The following is a 9,117-nucleotide window of genomic DNA, read 5'->3' on the forward strand; positions in this document are numbered from 1 at the left end:
ATAATAATAACAAATGATCTTTTATGCTTTATACAATATGGAATTTCAGTGGAGGATAGCTATCTCCCACTGAATTTACACGATATTAAGAAAGATTTAAAGAAAATTTTAGGAAATTATAAAATACAATACCAAATAATAAATTATGATAATATTAAAAATGAATTATCATATTATAAAAAAAATAATAACAAAAGATATTATATAGGTTTCACCAAATAATTTAAAAAAAACAATAAGGATTTTATTGGGTGTTCGTAATTTTAAATCCCTAATTATATAAAAATTATTAAATACAAATACAAAAACAGCTCAAGAAATTAGAGAATACTATAATATTACTTTGGAAGAAATATTTTATTCATATTTGGAATACACTAAAGACTTTTATTTGAATATAGAAAAATCACTCCATAAAGAGAATCAGATAAAGCAAATTGAAACGATAATCTGAAATTAAGAGAGATTGTCATGTTTTTTAGTCCGCATAAATCTAAGTGTGGGAAAGACATGTTTTCATGATAATTTAATCGATGATGACAACGTAAACAGATAACTCATCTTTTGATAACAAAAATTTTTGGACTGCAGATGTAAGGATCATTTTTAATGTATTTTGACACGCTGAATTCAAATCTGTGCTCAGTTTTTCTCCATCAAGTCTAGATTTTGAAATAGCATATGATTGTTGACCCCTCGTGATTGGTCGCGGGTCTCTGTCAAACTGAAAATATATTCAGAAATGGCAAGTAGAAAGTGTATGTTGTGAGTATGTTTTGCGTGGCTGTGATAATTATAACCTAAACCTACCTACCTACCCAGTGTCATTTCTATCCAAACATTCCCTAATGTAAATTCTGAAAATTCTTGGATGTAACCCACAAAACATGAAAACTTACAAAAGCTTTCAAAAAGCTTGATATTCACTTGACAAAATAACTTAAATTTGAAAGTTTAAAATAAACTTACAATATACTTTGATGTGTAAGTTTCCATCTACACTTAATAGCAACGTTGCGATAAGCTGCCTTACGAAACTTTAGATTAACTTGTTTTGGTAAGTTTATAGTAAGCTTACAGAAAGTTGATGTGGTAAGTACAAATGAAAATGGGCGCATGTGCGTGTACCAATTCAGAGAAGAAACCAAGAATTATAGAAAAAGTGTCATTCGTTCTTGAAGCTAACTATTTATAAGTAGTTCTAACCGCGAGTTCAAGATGGCTATGATGGATTGGTTCAACCATTCGAGAACGAGGTTGAAGCGGGCTGGCGAAAATCTCGTAAGGGCAATTGCCGGACCAATTAGTGATTTTTTAGCATAATTCACTACACAAAAGGACTAAAAGACCGCATTAGCAGATTCTAAAATGTTGTTATTTTATGACAGACATTGGCATAATTGACTATTTGACCATTGCTGTCTGATGGTCGGTTTTAGTTTTGAGAAGGGGTGTGGGGTAATCTCGATATGCCTAGCATAAAAAACAAAATTAAGAATCAAGTGCTGTGGCGATTTAGCCCTTCTGTGTAGTGAGTACCCTAATTAAACCATAAAAGCACTATTTGGTGCCGCCAACTATTACAGTTTATAGTTCATCCAAGTTAATCTAAGCTATTATAAAATCATATAAATTTATGTTCTACCGCCTACCACAACCGGACAGCTTTGTGGTATTTTGATATTTATGACGAGACAGCTTGACCTGTTTGGACATAGTATTTTCATCGCAGGGTGCAAATTCGGGTAAATAAACCCTCATTACATGCACTTATGGACCTTTTCAAGCTGTCCCATTGTAGTAGACCAGACATTTTTATAAATTTATGGTATAAATCAGACTAATTTGATGATACTATAAGTTTTTTTACTCATTTTTAACCGTTTTCATTTAGAATTAGATCACGACGACCGACTTTCTTGTTTCTCTTTTATACCATTACCATTATTTTATTATTATTATTGTATTTCGTTTTGAATTTAGAATAAACATCTTTATTTGAAAATTTGAGTTTATTTACAGAACTGCAATTTTAATATAACCTTTCATATGTTAACTTAAAATAACCTTTCTGTTACAATCGTTTTAAAAGCTTGTCGTTTCAAGCTCGCACTAAACTTGTGGTTTCAAGCTTGTGTCAAGCTTATGGTTTCAAGCTTGCACAATCAAGCTTAAGAAAGTCGTTTTCAACGTTTATGCAAGAATTCAGCAAGCTTATCGCAAGTATGCTTGGAAACTTACACTTTGATTCGCAAGTTTGAGGAAAGTTTACATCAAGCTTTTTTTGCTTGGTGGGAAGTTGCTGTAGGTACGTTCTTTTTGGGAAAATCTTGTGAGAAATTACTGGATGACAAGTGCGAAGTCAAATAATAAACGTTTTTATAAACTGAATATAGGTAGGTATGCCCCTTTAATTATTCTATTAATTGCTATCATGTTTTGGGCGTGAAAACAACGTTTCTTCTTTTACGACATTGGAAAACGATACGCTATACCACGTGGCTGTTCAGATGTTTCATTTATTTTAATTTTCGACACAACCGTTAAAAATTACCGAAAAGCAGACGACTTATATTTAACTTATAAACTTATAATACTATTAATAAATAACAAGACATTTTATTACTTACCAGCAGCTTTAACAATTAACACCAAACCAACACTGAAACGACTGAAACTGTCAATCATCTGTCAACGCACGCAGAACGCAGCGGAACGGACAAAACTCAATTATCGACCGAAAGAGCGTCGCGCGCCATCCTGGTCTAGATGGCGCTAACCATATTATCGTTTCAAGACCGACTCTATCCGTATAAGAGGCCTGTTCGCTCCCTATTAAAACGGGTTCCCGTCTAGCAAGCCATGGACGTGCGGATTGTGGCGTCACCTATCTGCCGATTCGAAATCTTTGTCCACAGTCTTTGTCTGTCGCCGTTTTTGAAATCGTAACTCTTATTATCGCTGCTTACTGTTTTGAAAGTCTTGTTAGTTAATTTGGTGTTGGTTTTATAATTATTTTGGGTGTTTTCGTTGTTAGTTTGGTCTTTTTGTTGCAAATTAGTTCGTCGTTTTTGTTATTTGTGGGCTTGCTACATTCTCTATTTTGATTAAATTCTTTCTAACAATGGGTAGACGTTGTGCTTTGTGCCGCAGCAATGAGCTACCCCTTTGTGAAATACCCCACGATGCTAGTGTCAGAAGAGAGTGGTTAGATTTCTTCAAAAAGCATTATAGTAAGTACTGTATATAAATAAATGTACACTTTTGTATTTTTTATTGACTTACAGACCCATTCAAAATTGCAGACCACACTGTAATTTGCAAGAAGCATTTCGAAGCGGGATGTTTTCGAAAAACTGCTACCGGGTTTCGTCTGATGAAGGGATCAATCCCGACCAAATTTCTAAGTTTATTTCATTTATATTGTTATTTCTCATTAGTTTTTGAAAGGGTTTAAACAATAGTTAATAAACAATTTTAATATTGATCATTTTTATTAGTGTTCTAGTCCTTCCTGTACCTCCAATCCTGCTGATCCAAGTAATTCCTGTGAAACCAATTTGCCCGCTGTGAAAACTTACGACCATCAGCCCATAGAATCGTCCTCTACTGATATTGCAGGTTTGGAAGAAAAATGTAAAGCCCTTGCTTTGGAATTGAAAAAGGAAAAACGGTCTCATGCTCGGTGTGCTGCAAAACTTGTGAAAACCCAAAATAAATTGGAAAAGCATTCAAAGGCCATTGACGTACTAGATCAACTTAAAAGTGATGTCGATGATGGAGACGAAAAGGTCATATTTCTTTTGGACTTGATCCACAATTACAAGAAAAAATCGCCAAGATGGTCCGAAATGTCTGTTCGTTCGTGCACCGTGTGGAGATACTGTTCCCCAAAGGGATACGACTATTGTCACAAACATTTGGTCAAACTACCGTCCAGAGCTACAATTGATAGGCACCTTGGTCACTTTTCCGGACAAAATGACCTAATAAAAGAACGCTTGTTTGTGGAAGTTGCAAACACCCAGCGCAGCGATTGTGTTCCTTGATTATTGACGACATGTCAATAAAAGAAAAAATGCACTATAGCAGGATGGATGATCGGATTTATGGCCTTGATACTTGTGGTCCGAACATAGTTGGGATAAAACCGAAAATTGCGAACAAACTATTGTGTTACGTTATACAAGGTGTCTCAGCAACGTTCACTATACCATCAGGATATTTTTTTCATTCATGTATGGCTGCTAAGGACTTCCACTCCTTAACCCTACAAGTAGTCAAACTATTAACGGATTGTGGTTTTATCGTTTTAAGAATCGTGACTGATAATCATCCAGGAAATGTAGGACTTTTTAAGAATTTGGGTGGAGGAACATTGCAAAACTGCATTAGCCACCCATTTCTTCCCATGCCTTTATTTTTGTCATTTGACTTCTGTCATGCTATTAAAAATGCTAGAAATCTCTTTCTCGACCATGACATGAATTCGTCAGCAGGTGTTATATCATCGTCATATTTGAAGGGCTTATATGACCTTCAAAAGGGACTGCCTGTAAAGCCCGTTAGATATTTAACCAAAAAACATTTATATCCGTCCAATTTTGAGAAAATGAATGTTCTCCGAGCCATACAAGTATTTTCACCCACCATCGTTGCTGCACTTAAATTGCTAAAAGAAGAAAACTATAAAGATTATGACAACTTTGACGGAACTCTCTTATACATGGAAAATATGTATCATTTTTTTCAAGTCCACAACGTTTCAAACAGGACATATTACATCCATGCCTTAGACAGTAGTATTGCACCCTACGTTGATATCAGCGATGAACGTCTTCACTGGTTAAACGTGGACTTCCAAAATTATGTGGACGATGTTCAGTCCACTTCCGCATGTACAGGGTATCACGGATTAAGCAACGAAACTGCCCATGCATTAAAATTTACAGCTCAAAGCACTTTTCTATGTGTGAACTTTCTTCTGAAGGATGCAGGATTATATTATGTACTACCTCGATGTTTTAGTTCAGACGCTGTAGAAGCAACATTTTCCCACATACGACTGAAAGGTGGATCAAACGATGCTACCGATGCTCGCGCTGCAGAGTATGGTTTGCGGCAAATTTTACGCTGTGGCATTTTAAAATCTTCGACTTCTGCCAATACTGCGAGGGCTGTAAGTGATATAAGCAACAGCCAACTTTCTCGTGTGGGGCCTTCAACAGTTGATGCACATTTAGAAGACATGCTTTTGCCGATTGTACTACGTACCAAAATACAAAATCTAAAAAAAAATTAAATACCTGAAAAAAGTCTATTTTCAACATCTGTTGCATTTCTCACCGGATATGTCATATTCAAACTTCAACAAAAAATTGAGTGTGATGACTGCATTGCTCCTCTTGTTTCAACGACAATTCCAGGACCATTAATGAAATTAATAACTCTCCAGAACCGTAGAGGTCTACTGTATCCTAACGGAAGTTTTTGTGGGACTTGTCAAAAGAATAGCGCAAATAACGCAAGAGGTGTTACCGCATTTAACACATAATAGGACGTGCGGTCAACTGATGAAGATATTGGAACCTCATGTTAAAAAAAATCCATTAATATCTTGCAAGCAACACCAAGACACTATCAGTGCAATGATAATTACAGCAACAGTTAAACCAGTATTAAGTAATATTAGTGTGGAGAAAACAGATTCTGTGAAAAGAAAAATGTTAGATAACAAACCCACTAGTAGGAAAGTTTTAAAAGTTTAATTCATATTTTCTTAGTGTTGTAAAAATAAACGTTCACGTTTTGATTCTTTTACGACTACTTATTCGAAAAACTTTAAATCAAACTCCCAAAATTACAATTTACTTTGGCGTTCCTCGTCTCTATTGAGTTGTGTTAGAGTTGACTCGTGATCTTCTTCCTTCTCTCCTAAACTTACAGGTGAATTTTTCTATTTCGGCAACACCTGTTAATACAAATGTTAAGTTTAATCAAATTTTCCAATTGGTCGTGTTGCTTTTCATCTCATTTATTAGAAACTCTCTTATCACAGGACACTTCGTCCTCATTACCCACCTTAACCACCGGGGTCAATGTTGATTGATTCCCTTCACTTGTCAGTTCGCACTTGGTGTCGCTCCCACCTTTTCCACATGCACTTGTCTTTCCAAGAAACAACACAATTTACGCAAAAAAGTTCACCATCTAATGTTAGTTGATCCAAGCCAACATCCTCTGTATATAACTAAAAGTCCACCTCGCATGCCTTTTAATCTGAATTGAACATCCGTTTTTGCGATTATCTGGATCACAGCTTCCAAAATTATCTTTGTGAGTCTCTGCTCAAAGCTGTATTACTTCGTTCTCTTCCTTTCTCTCTAAATTTATTTTTTCTAAAAAGAATTTTCTTGTAACGATACTTGCTGTTCAGCTACTCACACAACTGTTACATTCACCTGACTACCAACACTTGAGGATGAGATTCACCGCTTCTGGAAAACGTGTCGATCAACCCCATTCTCAATTTTCTCGAATCTATTTATCTTGTACCAGTAACCGTTTTGTCATGCTCATTAAGTGTATGTAGATGATGAGATTTGCCTTTTCAGATCCAAACGAAATGCTTCACATGGGGCATGGAACTCGCCAGCACTCGCCAGTACACTTATTAAAACGTTGTTGAAACACTGAAGTGATCTTTGACTACCTTATATCCCTTCATCGGGGTAATATCAACTTACCAACACGACTAGTAAATGCTTCTCGACTTGACATTTCAGTTCTAAAATTGAAAATTCGCACTCTTCAAGAACGACGCAGTCATCGGTGCTCATCCTGCCTAAGTTAACCACGACAGCCGTGATCAGCACCGTTTTACTATTGTTTTCGCACTTGCTTTGTCGACGTTATTTCGTGCGATGTGCGCTCCCCGTAACAATCTTGTCCATTTTCACTCGATGGGGGCTATGTCCTTTTCTGGCGGCAGCTGCTATGGCATCCCCACTTGGGAAAGAAACTTGAGGGTATGCTATAATACCCGACGATTGCTGAGCGTTTCCTCAACAGTCTCGCTTTGTGGAAAACTTGAATTACATCCCACTTCTGAATAGGTTATGTTTATATTCGAAGATTTTTATTCAATTCCAAAACTTACAAATCAATACTAATTACCTAACTTTCAAAACAATCCTCTTCCTTCCACTCCATTAAGTAGTTTAGAATAATCCAATATGTGCGCCCTAAATCTTCTACAGCTTTTGCACAGGCTGTTTTGTGTACGTCAACACCGTGAGTGGCTGTCTGACATGTCCCACGGTGAATCGAGTATATACGGTGGCCGCATCTCTCTAGCCGAACAGAATGATGACGTCACAGTCGCCCTGTAGAGAGCGGTTGCATGAACATTTTACGATTATTTCAATTAAATTTCGCAGAAATAATGTTTAAACTTTTATTAACATATCAGAAAATTATACAGCGATTCTTTTCACTTTAGGGAAAAGCATTTTCTAACCATTTCTTAGCTATAATTTAGCAGAAATATTATTTTAACAGTAGACTATAAAATGTTACTTCTGGACCACGGCATTTGGCGTCTTAAAAATCACGGCAAAATCCTACAAATTTAACTGTTTGCCTAAAAGCAAACAACCAAAAAAGGGCTAAAACCCTTTAAAAAGGATTAATTTTTATGCACCCCAAAAGTACCCAAATATCTGTAGACCACCAAAAATTGGGCACATGAAAAAACCGTTAAAATCTCCCAAAATAATGCAAAATCATCTCAAGAGCACTCTGAAAAACTTTCCAAATCCGTTGTTTTTAGACATTCCAAATGGCTTTGTATTTCTGGACCAGACCAATTGGCGCATGCAAAAAAAGTAAAAACATTACCAAATCAAAGAGGTATATTTGGCGCCTTACAAAACAAGGCAGGATCCTAAAAATTTATGTTTTCCCAAAAGTTAACAACCGAAAAAGACATAAAATCCTTCAAAAATCATAGTTTTTAATGTGAGCAAAAAATACTCTAAAGTTTCTTTTCTTGTAAATCAATAGCCCATCAGAAATTGGACATATGAGAAAACTGTTGTAAATCATCCAAAATCAAACCTAATTATGTTAAAAGAACCCAAAAAAAACCTTACCAGAATTCCTTGTTTTGAGTCACCCCAAAATGTATTTACTTCTAGACCAATACATTGGCGCATGCGAAAAATTCACCGGTCGGAATGGCGACTGGTAAAAATATTAGACAAATAAGAGCTCTTGTTTTTAAATACCTCAAAATAGATGAACCAAGTATTACGCTTCCCATCTACGATTATGCACATTGTTAATATTAGTTAATAAAAATCTGCCATCTAGCAGAGAAAAAGAGAATAGTCTTCCTGTCTGCGACTCACAGATCGTTAAACCTAGCTTAATTGTCTATGCTGTGACTAAACATAAGGCCCTTTAAATTTTTTTGGAATTTTTTGATTCGTTTTGAAATTCAGGCGAACCCTTCATGAGCGTCCACACAGTGGACTAGTGCGTAGCATGCGGAGCGAATTTTATTTTACAACTAGAATATATTCTATCGCTATGAAAAAGATTTTGCGCTTTATCAAGATTTGAACACGCAACAAATGAGCGCACATGTTTAAAGTGCGACGCTTAAACTTCTGGGCTAACACGGTTCTGTTTTATCAGCACGCCTATAATGGATTTTATACAAACGGTTTCGGATTGAATGTATTACGTTTATGCTAATTTTCTTATTAATTAAAAAAATTAATTTTTTTCTGTACTTTGCATTATCACATTATTCAACTTATTTACCTACGTATCGTAAGTTTTGGATATCAGAAGGGGAAGTAAGAAAAATTTTAAAAGAGAATTTAGGTTGTTTTTGTTATATCACAATTAAATTTTGTTACAATATAGGTAGTATAGTATAAAAAGTTAGAGACAAAATTTTAAACCACGGCCATTTAAACATTCACATTTCATGTGCATCAAAAGTTCAGTCTGCTCTGGATTGCCACTTTCCAGCCATTTCAAAATTTCGCTTACACTTTCGGAAAGATTCTTTCAAATCCGCCAAAGTTTTACAGCATTCCTTCACAA

General features: G+C 35.6%; 1 long non-coding RNA gene across 1 annotated transcript; it reads left to right on the top strand.

Moving 5' to 3' along the window:
* Positions 1 to 1,969: 1,969 nt before the first annotated feature.
* On the top strand, positions 1,970 to 3,487 carry LOC148170550 (uncharacterized). Its single transcript, XR_015770415.1, has 2 exons — positions 1,970 to 3,233; positions 3,288 to 3,487. It is a non-coding gene; the product is annotated as an uncharacterized LOC148170550 (long non-coding RNA).
* Positions 3,488 to 9,117: the final 5,630 nt, after the last annotated feature.

The sequence above is a fragment of the Gnatocerus cornutus genome, chromosome 7, assembly GCF_029298725.1.
Source record: "Gnatocerus cornutus isolate USDA-ARS CGAHR chromosome 7, icGnaCorn1.1, whole genome shotgun sequence".
Lineage (NCBI taxonomy): Eukaryota > Metazoa > Arthropoda > Insecta > Coleoptera > Tenebrionidae > Gnatocerus > Gnatocerus cornutus.